Source organism: Phyllobates terribilis, unplaced genomic scaffold, assembly GCF_046119375.1.
Source record: "Phyllobates terribilis strain yellow unplaced genomic scaffold, ASM4611937v1 Scaffold_8__6_contigs__length_399053987, whole genome shotgun sequence".
Lineage (NCBI taxonomy): Eukaryota > Metazoa > Chordata > Amphibia > Anura > Dendrobatidae > Phyllobates > Phyllobates terribilis.
Genome location: NW_027362768.1, coordinates 180611170 through 180631825, shown reverse-complemented (window position 1 = coordinate 180631825; position 20656 = coordinate 180611170).

The following is a 20656-nucleotide window of genomic DNA, read 5'->3' as shown; positions in this document are numbered from 1 at the left end:
CACATCTCTGTGTTTCATCGCCGCACCAGCACCATTAGTACTGGGACGCTCACACCATCACTACCATCATCTACTCTAGCTGCCCTGAGGCAATACTTCTCCCGTGGGGAGTTATCCCATTCTTGGCTGCGCATATAACATCAGCCTCAGCGGTCTGCAGCGCAGCGGCGGTCCCCACTGACCGCAATCCACGGGTGGCGTAGTCGAACACTTATTACAACACAAATAGACTGCCACTGGTTTGACCGCCCTGGGCACGGACCGGGTCACCGCCACGGAGGACTACAACCCCCAGCGATCCGGCTCCGAGTATCCCCCTGCACAGCACAGGCCCAGGGGGCGTGTCAGAAGGAGATGAGCACTAGTCAACCTCCACTAAACACTTTAGACAACAAGGGTAGACAAAACGGGGAAATAACTTAGCTTTAGATGACTCCGAAAATGCACACGGCCTCAAGCTCCAGAGAGGACAAAGTACTGTTCCTGCTAAGCCTCACAAGTAGAACTGAATATAGCCGGCGACTCCCATTCAGACACACCAGGAATATATACACCCAGGCCAGAGAGCTAATTAGCAAGAGGGAGGTAGCCACTCGGTCCTAAAGACAGCCTCTAATCTAAGAAGCTGTCTGCAATGCCAAACGTAGAGATCTCCTGCAAGCCATTGCAGGGCAACCGTCTGTCACCTCTGACAAACCTGTGACATCCACACTATCAGTATTTGGCCAGGGCCCAACTATAGGTATTTGGCCACGGCCCCACTATCAGTATTTGGTCAGTATTTTTTCTCAGGAGTGGGAGCCCAAACCTGGTGGGGAACAATCAGAGAAAAGGTAGAATAGAAACAAGTCACCAATTCTGCATTTATCACCCACTCCTGGTTTTGGCTCCCACTCCTGAGAAAAAATACTGACCGAATACTGACCAAATACTGATAGTGGGGCCGTGGCTTTAGAACTATTTATTACTCCAGAAAAAAACAGTTGCAAAGGCATTAAGCTGTAGATGCAATGAAGCAAGTGATAAAATACAGTCATGGCCGAAAGTGTTAACACCCTTGAAATTGTTCCAGAAAATTAAGTATTTCTCCCAGAACATTATTACAATTCCACATGATTTGTTATACACATGATTATTTCCTTTGTGTCTATTGGAACAACCTAAAAAACTGTGAAAAAGGAAAATTGGACATAATTTCACAGACAACTCCAAAAATGGGCAGGACAAAATTGTTGGCACCCCGAACTTAATATTTGGCTGCACCCTTTGGAATAAATAACTGCAATCAATAACTTCCTATAATCCTTTGGTAATCTTCAGATTTCATGGTGTCTTGCACACAGTCAAGTCACCCAGTGTCAGAGGCAGCGAAACAACCCCAAAACATGTGTGTACCTCCACCATATTTGACTGTAGGTACTGTGTTCTTTTCTTTGTAGGCCTCATTCCGTTTTCGGTAAACAGATAGAGCTTTTTGGCAAAGCACATCATTCTATCTTGGTCTCTTCTGTCCACAAGACGCTTTCCCATAAGGATTTTGGCAAACTGACGTCTATCTTTTTATGTCTGCCAGCAGTGGGGTCCTCCTGAGTCTCCTGCCATAGCATTTGATTTCATTCACATGTGGATGGATGGTTCGTGCTGACACTGATCCACTCTGAACCTGCAGGACAGCTTGAATATCTTTGGAACTTGATTGGGGCGGCTTATCCACCATCCGGACTATACTGCATTGCAAAATTTCAGCAATGTTTCTCTGCCGTCCACGTCCATGGAGATTAGCTACAGTGCCATGGATTGTAAACTTCTTTATTATGTTGCGCACTATGGACAAAGGAACATCAAGATCTCTGTAGATGCAATTGTAACCTTGAGATAATTGATATTTTTCAGCAATTTTAGTTCTTAAGTCCTCAGACAGTTCTCTTCTCCTCTTTATGTTCTCCAGGCTTAGCATGGCACACACATTGCCAAGATTAAGTCTTCTCCCATTTTTTCTGGTTTCAGGTGTGATTTTCATATTGCATACACCTGTTACTTGCCACAGGTGAGTGTGAACGAGCATGGGATGCTGGAAACAAAGTTGTTTACACACAATTTTGGCAAGGTGCGAACAATTTTATCCGGCCCATTTTGGGGTTTTGTGTAAAATTATGTCCACTTTGCCTTTTTTCTTCTGTTTTTTTTGTATTGTTCCAATACACACAAAGGGAATAAACATGTGTATAACAAAACATGTGGAATTTTTTGGGTGAAATACTTAATTTTCTGGAACAATTTCATGGGTGCCAACACTTACGGCTATGACTGTATCTGCTGGTGGAAGACAAAGTGTATGGAGCAGCCGAAAGGAGTTTTAAAAATCTCATAGGAAACGAACAGAAATCCATAACAATGAGCATTATACAAAACATCAGGATTCTCTTCGCTGCCCTATAGGAGCAGGGGCCTAATTCATCAAATTACTGAAACTTCTGTAATAAAAACTAAAATAAGCAGCGAATGTAAAAATATTGCGAGATTTATTCAAGTGAGGACATAAGACAATCCAGTGTACAGACACATTGGATTCGGCCAGGTGACGAGCCTTTACTACGTTCCCCGGGACATCCAACTCTTGTCCTAAGCAGCACTTTATAGGGAGATGAGAGATACAGAATATATTCTGTGCAACTATGAGAATCAGGACAATGGCTAATAATATAATGCCGAATATTAGACCCAGACCCCGGGTGGAAAGCGTCATGTTATTGTGTCATTTCAAGTGTAACCTACATAAAAAGTTGAGTCATTTTGGAAATACTTTACAACCCTAAGTTACATCCTGTATTATACTCCAGAGCTGCACTCACTATTCTGCTGGTGCAGTCACTGTGTACATACATTACATTACTGATCCTGAGTTACATCCTGTATTATACTCCAGAGCTGCACTCACTATTCTGCTGGTGCAGTCACTGTGTACATACATTACATTACTGATCCTGAGTTACATCCTGTATTATACCCCAGAGCTGCACTCACTATTCTGCTGGTGGAGTCATTGTGTACATATATTACATTACTGATCCTGAGTTACCTCCTGTATTATACTCCAGAGCTCCACTCACTATTCTGCTGGTGCAGTCACTGTGTACATACATTACATTACTGATCCTGTACTGATCCTGAGTTACATCCTGTATTATACTCCAGAGCTGCACTCACTATTCTGCTGGTGCAGTCACTGTGTACATACATTACATTACTGATCCTGTACTGATCCTGAGTTACATCCTGTATTATACTCCAGAGCTGCACTCACTATTCTGCTGGTGCAGTCACTGTGTACATACATTACATTACTGATCCTGAGTTACATCCTGTATTATACTCCAGAGCTGCACTCACTATTCTGCTGGTGCAGTCACTGTGTACATACATTACATTACTGATCCTGTACTGATCCTGAGTTACATCCTGTATTATACTCCAGAGCTGCACTCACTATTCTGCTGGTGCAGTCACTGTGTACATACATTACATTACTGATCCTGTACTGATCCTGAGTTACATCCTGTATTATACTCCAGAGCTGCACTCACTATTCTGCTGGTGCAATCACTGTGTACATACATTACATTACTGATCCTGAGTTACATCCTGTATTATACTCCAGAGCTGCACTCACTGTTATGCTGGTGCAGTCACTGTGTACATACATTACATTGCTGATCCTGTACTGATCCTGAGTTACATCCGGTATTATACTCCAGAGCTGCACTCACTATTCTGCTAGTGCAGTCACTGTGTACATACATTACATTACTGATCCTGTACTGATCCTGAGTTACATCCTGCATTATACTCCAGAGCTGCACTCACTATTCTGCTGGTGCAATCACTGTGTACATACATTACATTACTGATCCTGAGTTACATCCTGTATTATACTCCAGAGCTGCACTCACTGTTATGCTGGTGCAGTCACTGTGTACATACATTACATTACTGATCCTGAGTAACATCCTGTATTACACTCCAGAGCTGCACTCACCGTTCTGCTGGTGGAGTCACTGTATACATACATTGCATTACTGATCCTGTACTGATCCTGAGTTGCATCCTGTATTATACTCCAGAGCTGCACTCACTATTCTGCTGGTGCAATCACTGTGCACATACATTACATTACTGATCCCGAGTTACATCCTGTATTATACTCCAGAGCTGCACTCACTGTTCTGCTGGTGGAGTCACTGTGTACATTATATTACATTACTGATCCTGACTTACATCCTGTATTATACCTCAGAGCTGCACTCACTATTCTGCTGGTGGAGTCACTGTGTACATATATTACATTACTGATCCTGAGCTACATCCTGTATTATACTCCAGAGCTGCACTCACTATTCTGCTGGTGCAGTCACTGTGTACATACATTACATTACTGATCCTGTACTGATCCTGAGCTACATCCTGTATTATACTCCAGAACTGCACTCACTATTCTGCTGGTGCAGTCACTGTGTACATACATTACATTACTGATCCTGAGTTACATCCTGTATTATACTCCAGAGCTGCACTCACTATTCTGCTGGTGCAGTCACTGTGTACATACATTACATTACTGATCCTGAGTTACATCCTGTATTATACTCCAGAGCTGCACTCACTATTCTCCTGGTGCAGTCACTGTGTACATACATTACATTACTGATCCTGAGTTACATCCTGTATTATACTCCAGAGCTGCGCTCACTATTCTGCTGGTGCAGTCACTGTGTATATAGATTACATTACTGATCCTGAGTTACCTCCTGTATTATACTCCAGAACTGCACTCACTATTCTGCTGGTGCAGTCACTGTGTACATACATTACATTACTGATCCTGAGTTACATCCTGTATTATACTCCAGAACTGCACTCACTATTCTGCTGGTGCAGTCACTGTGTACATACATTACATTACTGATCCTGAGTTACATCCTGTATTATACTCCAGAACTGCACTCACTATTCTGCTGGTGCAGTCACTGTGTACATACATTACATTACTGATCCTGAGTTACATCCTGTATTATACTCCAGAGCTGCACTCACTGTTATGCTGGTGCAGTCACTGTGTACATACATTACATTACTGATCCTGAGTAACATCCTGTATTATACTCCAGAGCTGCACTCACCGTTCTGCTGGTGGAGTCACTGTGTACATACATTGCATTACTGATCCTGTACTGATCCTGAGTTGCATCCTGTATTATACTCCAGAGCTGCACTCACTATTCTGCTGGTGCAATCACTGTGCACATACATTACATTACTGATCCCGAGTTACATCCTGTATTATACTCCAGAGCTGCACTCACTGTTCTGCTGGTGGAGTCACTGTGTACATTATATTACATTACTGATCCTGAGTTACATCCTGTATTATACGTCAGAGCTGCACTCACTATTCTGCTGGTGGAGTCACTGTGTACATATATTACATTACTGATCCTGAGCTACATCCTGTATTATACTCCAGAGCTGCACTCACTATTCTGCTGGTGCAGTCACTGTGTACATACATTACATTACTGATCCTGTACTGATCCTGAGCTACATCCTGTATTATACTCCAGAGCTGCAATCACTATTCTGCTGGTGCAGTCACTGTGTACATACATTACATTACTGATCCAGAGTTACATCCTGTATTATTCTCCAGAGCTGCACTCACTATTCTGCTGGTGTAGTCACTGTGTACATACATTACACTACTGATCCTGAGTTACATCCTGTATTATACTCCAGAACTGCACTCACTATTCTCCTGGTGCAGTCACTGTGTATATACATTACATTACTGATCCTGAGTTACATCCTGTATTATACTCCAGAGCTGCACTCACTATTCTCCTGGTGCAGTCACTGTGTACATACATTACATTACTGATCCTGAGTTACATCCTGTATTATACTCCAGAGCTGCACTCACTATTCTCCTGGTGCAGTCACTGTGTACATACATTACATTACTGATCCTGAGTTACATCCTGTATTATACTCCAGAGCTGCACTCACTATTCTCCTGGTGCAGTCACTGTGTACATACAGTACATTACTGATCCTGAGTTACATCCTGTATTATACTCCAGAGCTGCACTCACTATTCTCCTGGTGCAGTCACTGTGTACATACATTACATTACTGATCCTGAGTTACATCCTGTATTATACTCCAGAGCTGCACTCACTATTCTCCTGGTGCAGTCACTGTGTACATACATTACATTACTGATCCTGAGTTACTTCCTGTATTATACTCCAGAGCTGCACTCACTATTCTGCTGGTGCAGTCACTGTGTACATACATTACATTACTGATCCTGAGTTACATCCTGTATTATACTCCAGAGCTGCACTCACTGTTCTGCTGGTGGAATCACTGTGTACATTATATTACATTACTGATCCTGAGTTACATCCTGTATTATACTCCAGAGCTGCACTCACTATTCTGCTGGTGTAGTCACTGTGTACATACATTACACTACTGATCCTGAGTTACATCCTGTATTATACTCCAGAACTGCACTCACTATTCTCCTGGTGCAGTCACTGTGTACATACATTACATTACTGATCCTGAGTTACATCCTGTATTATACTCCAGAGCTGCACTCACTATTCTCCTGGTGCAGTCACTGTGTACATACATTACATTACTGATCCTGAGTTACATCCTGTATTATACTCCAGAGCTGCACTCACTATTCTCCTGGTGCAGTCACTGTGTACATACAGTACATTACTGATCCTGAGTTACATCCTGTATTATACCCCAGAGTTGCACTCACTATTCTCCTGGTGCAGTCACTGTGTACATACATTACATTACTGATCCTGAGTTACATCCTGTATTATACTCCAGAGCTGCACTCACTATTCTCCTGGTGCAGTCACTGTGTACATACATTACATTACTGATCCTGAGTTACATCCTGTATTATACTCCAGAGTTGCACTCACTATTCTCCTGGTGCAGTCACTGTGTACATACATTACATTACTGATCCTGAGTTACATCCTGTATTATACTCCAGAGCTGCACTCACTATTCTCCTGGTGCAGTCACTGTGTACATACATTACATTACTGATCCTGAGTTACATCCTGTATTATACTCCAGAGTTGCACTCACTATTCTCCTGGTGCAGTCACTGTGTACATACATTACATTACTGATCCTGAGTTACATCCTGTATTATACTCCAGAGCTGCACTCACTGTTCTGCTGGTGGAATCACTGTGTACATTATATTACATTACTGATCCTGAGTTACATCCTGTATTATACTCCAGAGCTGCACTCGCTATTCTGCTGGTGGAGTCACTGTGTACATACATTACATTGCTGATCCTGTACTGATCCTGAGTTACATCCTGTATTATACTCCAGAGCTGCACTCACTATTCTGCTGGTGCAATCACTGTGTACATACATTACATTATTGATAATGAGTTATATCGTGTATTATACTCCAGAGCTGCACTCACTGTTCTGCTGGTGGAGTCACTGTGTACATGCATTACATTACTGATCCTGTACTGATCCTGAGTTACATCCTGTATTATACTCCAGAGCTGCACTCACTATTCTGCTGGTGCAGTCACTGTGTACATACATTACTTTACTGATCCTGAGTTACATCCTGTATTATACTCCAGAGCTGCACTCACTGTTCTGCTGGTGGAGTCACTGTGTACATACATTACATTACTGATCCTGTACTGATCCTGAGTTACATCATGTATTATGCTCCAGAGCGGCACTCACTATTCTGCTGGTGCAGTCACTGTGTACATACATTACATTACTGATCCTGAGTTACATCCTGTATTATACTCCAGAGCTGCACTCACTGTTCTGCTGGTGGAGTCACTGTGTACATACATTACATTACTGATCCTGTACTGATCCGGAGTTACATCCTGTATTATACTCCAGAGCTGCACTCACTATTCTGCTGGTGCAATCACTGTGTACATACATTACATTACTGATCCTGAGTTACATCCTGTATTATACTCCAGAGCTGCACTCGCTGTTCTGCTGCTGGAGTCACTGTGTACATACATTACATTACTGATCCTGAGTTACATCCTGTATTATACTCCAGAGCTGCACTCACTATTCTGCTGGTGCAGTCACTGTGTACATACATTACATTACTGATTCTGTACTGATCCTGAGTTACATCCTGTATTATACTCCAGAGCTGCACTCACTATTCTGCTGGTGCAGTCACTGTGTACATACATTACATTACTGATCCTGAGCTACATCCTGTATTATACTCCAGAGCTGCACTCACTATTATGCTGGTGGAGTCACTGTGTACATACATTACATTACTAATCCCGAGTTACCTCCTGTATTATACCCCAGAGCTGCACTCACTGTTCGGCTGGTGGAGTCACTGAGTACCTTATATTACATTACTGATCCTGAGTTACATCCTGTATTATACCCCAGAGCTGCACTCACTATTCTGCTGGTGGAGTCACTGTGTACATACATTACATTACTGATCCTGAGCTACATCTTGTATTATACTCCAGAGCTGCACTCACTATTCTGCTGGAGCAGTCACTGTGTAGATACATTACATTACTGATCCTGAGTTACCTCCTGTATTATACTCCAGAGCTGCACTCACTATTCTGCTGGTGCAGTCACTGTGTACATACATTACATTACTGATCCCGAGTTACATCCTGTATTATACCCCAGAGCTGCACTCACTATTCTGCTGGTGCAGTCACTGTGTACATACATTACTTATCCTGTACTGATCCTGAGTTACATCCTGTATTATCCCCCAGAGCTGCACTCACTATTCTGCTGGTGCAGTCACTGTGTACATACATTACATTACTGATCCTGAGTTACATCCTGAATTATACTTTAGAGCTGCACTCACTATTCTGCTGGTAGAGTCACTGTGAAGATGACGCGCCCCCTGGGCCGTGGGGTATCGGTGCCGGGCCGGTCGTTGCTAGGGGAGATGTCACAGTGACGGTGACCCGGTCCGTGACCCAGGGCGATCAATAAAAGGGGTTATTTACATGGGATTTATAGTTCTTGTATAGAGTTTGTGATGCCACCTGTGCTATGCGGCTATATGGAGCCGCTGCTGCGGAGCAGGTCCTCTGGAGCTGATGTTAATGCAGCAGAGTTGGTTCAGCTCTCCACAGGTAGAGCTAAGCTCCAGGGGGGTGCAGTGATGTTATTGTTGCTGTGCAGTGTAGTGCAGGGAATGATGGCGCAATAATAATTCACAGAGACAGTGGGGTGCAGTCTTCTGGATTTACTCACAGTTCTCACTTTGATCCTGGTTACAACTGCAGATCATAACTTCCCAAGTCGTCCTGTGCTTACTCAGGGAGGGGTTCAGCCAACCCTCAAGTACCTCCGGAGTACATAACGGGACCCCCTTCTGTGTGTTCCTTCTGGCCGTCTCCCTGCACTGCACACCTAGTGTCCCAATCCAGTGACCACGGACCTTGTCGGGCAACATCTTCTCTGTCCCCTGGGTCCTCTATGGCCACCTTCTTGGTGATATAGATGTGGCTTTTGGCTGCAGTACCTGAAATGCTGTACCCTCCGGTTACCTAGTTGAACGTTGCAATTCTCACTAGTTAGGGGCCGGTCCCCTCTGCGACCCGATCCCTCCACCTGATTTCTGCAGGCTGACCCAGCCGGGTCATCAGCCTCGTACTGCGGGAGCATGTCCTTTCTCTCCTTCACCATTCTGTACACCTGGAGGGCATACCACCCGCGCTCTCCCTTGTGTCGGGTAAAGGTGACGCGGTCACCGGGGTAGAGGTCTCGGCCGGGATGTCCCTGTCGGAGATGGGGTTCGACGTCTCGCCGATTTACAAAGATGTCCCGGTCCATCTGCGGCTCTCTGACGAAGACCCACCCGGCTTCCAGGTCCAACTTCATCACTATCCCCTCCAGACGGGGACTGGATGTGGTAGATCTAGTCTTGCGGGCCCGGGTTTTGGCCGCCATGTTCAGGGCCTCCATCTGCTCCCACCGCACCTGCCCGTCATGACGCTCCTTCTCTAGCTGCAGGAGCTCCCGTCTGCAGTGCTCCTCCCTCCTGAGGGTCTGGGTCTGGGTCTCCCACGGGAACCCCATGAGGTCGCCCTCCCGGTTGTCCCACCGAAACTCCTCTCCTCCTTGGCATGCAACCGGGGGTGCAGGTGTGACGCCCTGCTGCGCATGTGACGCGCCCCTGGGCCTGTGTCGCGCTGCGTTGCGCATGCGGGAGCTTACCCAGAGCCGGATCTCTTGAGGGTTGTAGTCTCGTGGCGGTGATCCGGTCCGTGCCCAGGGAGTCAGACTAAGTGGCGCTGTATTAGCGGTAGATGTTGGACGACTACGCCACCCGTTGAGTACAGCTAAGGAGCTGCTGCTGCAGGGCAGACCGCTGAGGCCGGTGGTAGGATTGTGCAGCGTGATAGTATAACCCCCAACGGGAGGGGTATGGCCTCAGGGCAGCCGACGTGGATGATGGGGGTAGCAGGCACCACTCAGAGACGGTAGTTCAGGGTCTTTACTGGTGACAACGATAGACCCTCCCGGAGTACTGGCTAGCGATTGGGGCCTGGTCAGTCCTTGAGCAGATGGGATCTCCCCTGGCCAGGCGGAGTTGTAGGCCTCCCAAACTAACGATACTCTTCTGGCTACCTTGCTAGAAGCGGGTATAAGTAGCCCACGTCCCTGAGTGTACCGTGTGGTGCTCACCCGTATGGCCGGTGACTCGGGGCCTTCTAGTAGCTTCCGCTCCACGACGGCGGTGCTGGTCCCACGCGTGTGACCGTGCCTTCGGGTTTCTGGGCCAGAGGACCTGCAATCCCCTGCCGGTCGGTTTCTGCTGCTGGATAGGAGTTAGTCCCCACAGCCTCGGACTCCGGGTCCGGTGATAACTTCTCAGTCAGGGCGAGCTCTGCAGCTGCCAGCCCCTGACTCCTTGTAGCACTGCTCCCACAGAGCTCCTGATGTTCTTTCCTATATCTGCTTCTCTTCTCTGTCTCTACTTCTTCTCTACTCATTAACCCTGCCTCAGCCCTAGGTTTATATAGGGGAAGTTCTTCCCCTCCCAGGACTGGGCAGGAGGTGTGGCATGCACAGGATCCCTGACCAAGAGACCTCCCACCTGCTCTCAGACATAACATTGCCGTTACTGTGGAAACCAGACCCCTGGGGTGCCACATTCCCCCCTAGTGAAATTTAGTACTCCGGGACTAAACATATTTTTAGAAAAACATAACAAGGTATAAACAATAATAATACAATAAGAAAAACACATAAAGATGGTTACGGCGTGTCCGCAACCGGGTGCAGTCTTTGAAGAAAAGCAAGGTGTCCATTTCACCAAAACAGGGAGACGTAACCAGGTAGGGGTCTGTCCTGCCCCGAGTCCTTAACAGTCTTTAGTCCGTCCTGGGTTACGCTCCAACTATACACAAAGGATTCCCGGTAAATCCACCAAGGACTCCTATAAATAACTAGAAACACATAATTATACACAAGCAACAAGAAAAACAGGTAACCACAAATAAAACAATTTATACACTTCAAATCCTCCAACGTGCGGGTAACTGGCCTCTAGTGGCCCTAGTGGACCTACGGAGCTGACTGTCTAGCCCTGAACTACAGGGTGTAGGAGCTGTCAAGGGTAAACTGGGCAGCTGTCTACCGGCTCTTTGACTCACTAGGGGTACGGCAGGCTCACTATAAGCAGAGGGTTGATCCTCCTGTTCTGCTTGTGTGGAGTCTTCTGCCTCCTGGACCGGCTGCTCTTCCAGCTCTACCTGTTGCTCCGTAGGCACTTGGGATGCTGGTTGGAGGAACGTGAGGACGGGTACCACAACTGCACCATTGACTTGAGTCCAGGACCGAGGGAAGTCTCCGAGCACAGTACTAACCATATCTTCCCTTTCCTCTACGGGTCGATGGTCTTCTTGTTCCTCTTCAGGGTTCCGTAGCTGTTCAGGACACTTCTTCAGGTGATCCCGGGATACAATGGCTATGGTCTCCCCTCCGTCTTTACTGATGGTACAGACTTTCGGGTTCTTGTGGCTTGAGGGCAGTACGGTGTACGGGTCCTTCTCCCACTGGTCGTCCAACTTGTGGAGCCATCTTTTCCTCTTCAAGACCTGCTCTCCGGGTACCAGGGGAACAGCGGGAGCATACTGGTTGTAAGTTTTCTCTTGTCTTTCCCTAGCCTGACAGAGACTTCGCTCCACGCTCTCCTGTACTTTCCGGTACTGCTGCTGCCTCTCTCTGTCCCAGTCTGCTTCTGGTGAAGTGTCCTCGGGTGTCAGGACTCCCATTTCCAGGTCAACAGGTAACTTACCAGGTCTCGCCCTCATTAGGTAAGCCGGGGTACAGTTGGTGGAACCTACCGGGATGTGGTTGTATAGGTCCACTAGATCGGGCAGCTTCTCAGGCCACAGACTGCGTTCTTCCAGGGGCAACGTTTTCAGGAGATCCATTACCACCTGGTTCATTTTCTCACAAAGTCCATTAGTTTGCGGATGATAGGGTGTCGTCCTTATCTTCCGGCAGCCATACAGATTGCAGAATTCCCGGAAGACCTCCGCTTCAAAGGCAGGTCCCTGGTCCGTCAGCACTTGGTCCGGGTACCCGTGTGGACGGCAGAAGTGCTGCTGGAAGGCTCTAGCTGCTGTTTGAGCCGTTAAGTCCTTAACGGGGACGACAACCAAGAACCGGAAGTAATGATCCACAATGGTTAACGCATAGACGTAGCCACTTCTGCTTGGGGTCAGTTTTACATGATCCAAGGCTACCAGTTCCAACGGCTGCCGGGTGACGATGGACTGCAGGGGAGTCTTCTGGCTGGCACGGTCCTTCCTTCTTAGGTTGCACGGGCCACAGTCTCTGCACCACCTCTCGATGGTTCCCCTCATGCCTACCCAGTGGAACCGCCCACGCAGCAGGAACTCCAGCTTCTTCCATCCGAAGTGTCCAGCCCCGTCGTGGTATGCTTCCATCACCATGGCTGCGTCTCTCCGTGGCACCACTACTTGCCAGATTAGTTCATGCGTCCAGGAGTTAACCATTCTGCGGCACAACTTCCCCTTGTAAAGGAACAGTCGACTCTTCTCAGCCCACAGTTGCTTGGCTTCCTCCGGAGCGTCTGGGTCAAGGCGAGCCTCTGGCCGAGTCAGCATCTCCTTCACCAGCCGGACGGCAGGGTCACTGTCTTGCGTTTCCTCCCAGTTGTAGTGAGGCAAGGGGTTAAACGTAGCAGCTTGCTTACTCCTTACCCGATGGGAATACTGGATAGTCCCATGACGGTGGAACGCGGGGAGTTCAACTTCTTCCAGTCCCTCTGGATCTTCTCCTACGTCCGGTAGGTTTGGCATCCTGGACAGGGCGTCCGCGTTGGTATTGGAGCGTCCTGCCCGGTATTTGATTGTGAACTCGTAGTTGGACAGACGGGCCATCCATCTCTGCTCTAGGGCACCGAGTCTTGCAGTGTCCAGGTGTGTCAACGGGTTGTTATCCGTGTACACGGTGAACCGGGAAGAAGCGAGGTAGTGCTTAAAGCGTTCGGTGACTGCCCACACCACTGCCAGGAACTCTAGCTTAAATGAGCTATAATTCTCAGGGTTTCTTTCGGTGGGTCGCAGTTTTCGGCTGGCGTAAGCGATTACTCGTTCTTTCCCCTGCTGGATCTGGGACAGCACGGCTCCTAGCCCGATGTTACTTGCGTCGGTGTAGAGGATAAAGGGCTGGCTGTAATCAGGGTACGCCAGGATTTCATCCCCCGTGAGGGCCATCTTCAGCTGGCGGAAGGACTCTTCTTCTAACTTCTCCCATCTGAAGGGTGGCTTCTGGTTCTTGGCCTTCCGGGACTGGCCTATCAGGAGGTCCTGCATAGGAGCTGCCTTTTTGGTGAAACCGGGGATGAATCTGCGGTAATAGCCTACCAACCCGAGGAACTGCCGCACTTCCTTTACACTGGAGGGACTTGGCCATTCCTTAATTGCGGTGATCTTATCAGGGTCGGGAGCCACTCCATCAGCGCTCACCACGTGTCCCAGGTACTGCACCTTTGGTTTCAGGAGGTGACACTTGGAGGGTTTCACCTTTAGGCCGTAGCTTGCCAGAGCTTCGAACACTTCCGCCAGGTGTTTCAGGTGGTACTCATACGTCTTGGAATATACGATGACATCGTCCAGGTACAACAGGACCGTCTCAAAGTTTCTGTGGCCCAGACAACACTCCATTAATCGTTGGAAGGTTCCTGGTGCATTGCAGAGTCCGAACGGCATGCAGGTAAACTCGCTAAGTCCCATCGGGGTGGTGAATGCGGTCTTCTCCCGGTCCACCTCTGCTACAGGAACCTGCCAGTACCCACTAGTGAGATCCAAGGTAGAGAAGAAGTTAGCAGATCTTAAAGCAGCCAAAGACTCCTCTATCCTTGGTAAGGGGTACGCATCCTTGTGTGTGATACGGTTGATTTTCCGGTAATCTACACACATCCTCATGGTGTTGTCTTTCTTTTTGACTAAGACTAGTGGAGCTGCCCAGGGGCTACAGCTATCCCTGATCACCCCAGCCTCCTTCATGTCTCTAAGCATCCCCTTGGCGTGTTGGTAGTGTGCAGGGGGTACGGGTCGATACCTCTCTTTTATGGGAGGATGGTCTCCCGTGGGGATGTGGTGTTCTACCCCCTTGACTCGCCCGAAGTCTAACGGGTGTTTACTAAACACTCTCTCGTACTCTTGCACCACCCGATAGACTCCCTGTTTCTGGTGTGAGGGAGTGGAGTCAGTACCCAAATGTAGTTGCTGACACCAGTCCTCCATTGTTTTCTGAGAGCCGTTACCTTCCTCCGGGGAAGATGGAGGCAAGGGTTCTACGGACTGTATGGAATCTTGATTGATGGTATACAATTTGGCTAGCGTGGCATACCGGGGCAGGTACACTTCCCTCTTCCCGATATTTATTATGCGAACGGGCACCCTCCCATGGCGTACATTGACCACCCCCCGTGCTGTCAAAATGGTGGGCCTACTGTCTGAGTAAACTGGTTCTACCATTGCCTGGTAATCTCTACCTCTCAGACCAATAGCTGCCCGGCACCAAATCATCATTTCACTTTTCGGGGGCATGGCAATAGGGAAAGGGTCACACATTCGCACGCTACCAATCTCACCACCGGAGAGTTCTAGCTGTTGCCGTCGCATCAGTGCCCGGATCTCTTTCTGGAGCACTCGCTGCTGGCCGGAGCTGGCGTTCTTGGCAACCTGCTGTAAAAGGAAAATCACCTCTGCAAGACAATTTTCAATTACATTAGTTCCTAGAGTTATCTTTGGGTGACTCTCGTGTTTGTCAATGTCTACAATGATCAGTCCCTGTGCTGCCAGTTCGACTCTACCGATTTTAATGGTCACCTCTTTAAATCCAATCTGTGGCACGGGCTGACCATTGCTGGCGATGATACTCAAGTCGTCGTCAGGGTAGCGGGTGATATCCGAGTCATTCCAGTACTGCTTGAAGAGCACGTACGGGATGGTGGTGACCTGTGACCCGGTGTCCAGTAGGGCACTCATAGGAATGCCATCCAGTACCACGGGTAAGACTGGACGTCCTCCCACATATTTGTCGCGCCAGTTCGATGGGCCTGGTGATCTTTTTCCTGGGGGTTGGCCCTCTACCCCAGGTTGTGCCAGTTTAAAGGACAATACCTTGCCATATGTCCGGGTTGATTGCAGCGGCGGCAGATGGGTCGTCCGTCCTCGTTGTATCGGTCGCTGGGTCTTCCTCTGGCCGGTGGGGTCCTCCTTGGTCGACGCCACGGGATGTCCTCCGGTCCGGATGCCAGCTGGATCTTCCCTGGAGTGGAAACCTGTAAAGACTGCACAGTTCGGGTTAGCGCAGCAACGCTTTTAGCTAGCTCTTGGACCTGATGGTGCAGGTCTGGAGCCGGGTCATTGTTCAAAGCCTGCGCATCAGCTCCCACAGGCCCTGCCGACAAGGGCGCCGCCTCCTGGTGGTAAGTGGTAGTGGGGCGTCTGGGGGTCACAACGCCACCTGGTGCCGGTTCTCGAAGCACCCGGATGGCTCTGTCCTTGAACTGTGCAAATCCCAGATGAGGGTCCTGTAAGGCCATTGCCCGCAACTGGGTTCGGTGGGCATTGCAATATAAACCCTCTATAAATTGTTCAGTCAACAGCCTGTCCTCGTCTCCCAAGCCGTCAGGGTCGGTCTGCTTAATGGCTCTCAGGGCCTCTTGTAGGTTCAGGGCATAGTCCCTTATACTCTCATGTGCCCGCTGTTTGCACCCGTAGAATCTAAGCTTGATCTCGGCTGAGGTGCGGGTATCAAAGGTGTCCCTCAGCCGGGTTAGTATCCCTGCGACAGTCCTCCCCCCAGGTGGCCAGGTCTTTACCTCCCTTTGGGCTGCTCCGGTTAATTGGGCCACCAGGATGCTCACTTTTTGCTCCTCTGTGAGGGGGTACACCTGGAAGAGGCTATCCAGCTTTTCTCTAAAGTCATGCAGGGTATGTGACTCCCCTGAGTACTGGGGTAGCCAGGCTGCCCCCGGGATATAGGGCATGGTGAAAGGCATGACCGCAACAGCGGTGGCGCTGGCGGGGATTGAAGCGGTGAAGCTCTCCTCCGTATCCGACATCCTTCTCCCCCCTAGTGGACCGTGGCCTACCTTGCGATGATCCTCTTCCGTAGGCCGCGGCTCCGCAGTGGATCGTCAGGGTTGAAGACCTTCCGTCGCGCTCCTGTGACGTCGGCGTCTGCTGGGCTCCTTCCAGGACCTTATGCAACGTCCGGACGTGAGGCGGGGCTTCAGTTCTCGCGCGCTTTCGGAGTCCACGCCCCTCTTCTTCCCGCGCGGCGTCCTCAAGATGGCGTCCAATGGCGGGAAAACTCCACGTATGGCGGGAAGAAGGCCGAATATGGCGCCGGATGGCGGGAAAACTCCACCGATGGCGGGAAGGAAGCGGAAGATGGCGCCGGATGGCGGGAATCTTCACCACAGGTAAGTTTGAACAGTCTTTTTCAGGCACGCAGTACCCGGTGGTTGCGGGCACAAAATCCTGCCGACTACGCCAAAAGTTGACGCGCCCCTGGGCCTGTGTCGCGCTGCGTTGCGCATGCGGGAGCTTACCCGGAGCCGGATCTCTTGAGGGTTGTAGTCTCGTGGCGGTGATCCGGTCCGTGCCCAGGGAGTCAGACTAAGTGGCGCTGTATTAGCGGTAGATGTTGGACGACTACGCCACCCGTTGAGTACAGCTAAGGAGCTGCTGCTGCAGGGCAGACCGCTGAGGCCGGTGGTAGGATTGTGCAGCGTGATAGTATAACCCCCAACGGGAGGGGTATGGCCTCAGGGCAGCCGACGTGGATGATGGGGGTAGCAGGAACCACTCAGAGACGGTACGGTGTAGTTCAGGGTCTTTACTGGTGACAACGATAGACCCTCCCGGAGTACTGGCTAGCGATTGGGGCCTGGTCAGTCCTTGAGCAGATGGGATCTCCCCTGGCCAGGCGGAGTTGTAGGCCTCCCAAACTAACGATACTCTTCTGGCTACCTTGCTAGAAGCGGGTATAAGTAGCCCACGTCCCTGAGTGTACCGTGTGGTGCTCACCCGTATGGCCGGTGACTCGGGGCCTTCTAGTAGCTTCCGCTCCACGACGGCGGTGCTGGTCCCACGCGTGTGACCGTGCCTTCGGGTTTCTGGGCCAGAGGACCTGCAATCCCCTGCCGGTCGGTTTCTGCTGCTGGATAGGAGTTAGTCCCCACAGCCTCGGACTCCGGGTCCGGTGATAACTTCTCAGTCAGGGCGAGCTCTGCAGCTGCCAGCCCCTGACTCCTTGTAGCACTGCTCCCACAGAGCTCCTGATGTTCTTTCCTATATCTGCTTCTCTTCTCTGTCTCTACTTCTTCTCTACTCACTAACCCTGCCTCAGCCCTAGGTTTATATAGGGGAAGTTCTTCCCCTCCCAGGACTGGGCAGGAGGTGTGGCATGCACAGGATCCCTGACCAAGAGACCTCCCACCTGCTCTCAGACATAACATTGCCGTTACTGTGGAAACCAGACCCCTGGGGTGCCACACATGGTGCCACAGAACCCGGAAGGATGCACAGATGGATTTCTCCACAAGAGGCCCTTACTACATGCAAACACCTCCACCTTCCACCTCATACCAACAGAGGGAGCCCTGATAGGGATATATAAAGGGAAGGTGGAGCCAGGCAGCTCAGTGTGAGCTACAGAGAGTTTAGAGTGTGCTCAGGATGTAGCAGCACGCACGCTGCTGTGTGAGGCAATCTAGGCCTCCAGCAGCCCTGAAGCCTAGTGAGGGCCCCGAGCGTGGCCGAAGGCGAGAGGAAGGAAGGAGTGATAAAGGGGGCAGAGGAGCATAGTAAGCTCACCCCGATATATATACCGGACACCGGGTCCGAGCCTACAGGGACCCTTTACGCCCAGTAGGGACAACCGGAACCCCTGGAGTACAACAGGTCCCAGGAACACCAAGCTGAACTCATATACAGGACTAGGAATCACGAAGGCCCCAGCGTCCAGGGAGAGTGATTGCCAAAAGAAAGTCCTACTACCAAGTCAGCAGGTGAAGGAGAGATCTAGCATAGAAGCCAGGCCTAGTTCCAGGCAGGTCAGGAGCTTACACAGAGGCAGACACGGATCAGGAGGCCTTATACCCGCTCCCTGGGGAGAAGTCCAAAAGTGCGCCCTTCACCTAGAGTACCCTGGACTGTATCTACCAGCTGTACCAGTAAAGGTAACGAAGCAAAACCCCCTGTCTCTGTCCGTTACTCCTGCTGCGTTCTCTACCTGCACAACAACGCCCAGCGCACCCACCATCTATCTATCTACACTGCCTTGAGGCCCGCTCCACCTGTGGGGAGCTGTACCATCTTTAGCTGCCTTGTCACCTGTCTCAGAGGACTGCTGCAGCGCTGGTGACCTTCACCAGACACCACAGGTGGCGTCACGAATTTCTCTGAACTTTGTTAGTAATCTCTACCCCTTTTGTGCACTGTCCGCCCTGGGCCAGCCACCGTGATATACAGTACAGACCAAAAGTTTGGACACACCTTCTCATTTAAAGATTTTTCTGTATTTTCATGACTTTGAAAATTGTAAATTCACACTGAAGGCATCAAAACTATGAATTAACACATGTGGAATTATATGCTTAACAAAAAAGTGTGAAACAACTGAAAATATGTTTTATATTCTAGGTTCTTCAAAGTAGCCAGCTTTTGCTTTGATGACTGCTTTGCACACTCTTGGCATTCTCTTGATGAGCTTCAAGAGGTAGTCACCGAAAATGGTTTTCACTTCACAGGTGTGCCCTGTCAGGTTTAATAAATGGGATTTCTTGCCTTATAAATGAGGTTGGGACCATCAGTTGTGTTGTGCAGAAGTCTGATGGATACACAGCTGATAGTCCTACTGAATAGACTGTTAGAATTTGTATTATGGCCCCAAAAAAAGCAGCTAAGTAAAGAAAAACGAGTGGCCATCATTACTTTAAGAAATGAAGGTCAGTCAGTGCGAAAAATTGGGAAAACTTTGAAAGTGTCCCCAAGTGCAGTTGCAAAAACCATCAAGCGCTACAAAGAAACTGGCTCACATGAGGACCGCCCCAGGAAAGGAAGACCAAGAGTCACCTCTGCTTCTGAGGATAAGTTTATCTGAGTCACCAGCCTCAGAAATCGCAGGTTAACAGCAGCTCAGATTAGAGACCAGGTCAATGCCACACAGAGTTCTAGCGGTAGACACATCTCTACAACAACTGTTAAGAGGAGACTTTGTGCAGCAGGCCTTCATGGTAAAATAGCTGCTAGGAAACCACTGCTAAGGACAGGCAACAAGCAGAAGAGACTTGTTTGGGCTAAAGAACACAAGGAATGGACATTAGACCAGTGGAAATCTGTGCTTTGGTCTGATGAGTCCAAATTTGAGATCTTAGGTTCCAACCACCGTGTCTTTGTGCGACGCAGAAAAGGTGAACAGATGGACTCTACATGCCTGGTTCCCACCGTGAAGCATGGAGGAGGAGGTGTGATGGTGTGGGGGGGCTTTGCTGGTGACACTGTTGGGGATTTATTCAAAATTGAAGTCATACTGAACCAGCATGGCTACCACAGCATCTTGCAGCGGCATGCTATTCCATCCGGTTTGCGTTTAGTTGGACCATCATTTATTTTTCAACAGGACAATGACCCCAAACACACCTCCAGGCTGTGTAAGGGCTATTTGACCAAGAAGGAGAGTGATGGGGTGCTACGCCAGATGACCTGGCCTCTACAGTCACCAGACCTGAACCCAATCGAGATGGTTTGGGGTGAGCTGGACCGCAGAGTGAAGGCAAAAGGGCCAACAAGCGCTAAGCATCTCTGGGAACTCCTTCAAGATTGTTGGAAGACCATTTCTGGTGACTACCTCTTGAAGCTCATCAAGAGAATGCCAAGAGTGTGCAAAGCAGTCATCAAAGTAAAAGGTGGCTACTTTGAAGAACCTAGAATATAAGACATATTTTCAGTTGTTTCACACTTTTTTGTTAAGTATATAATTCCTCATGTGG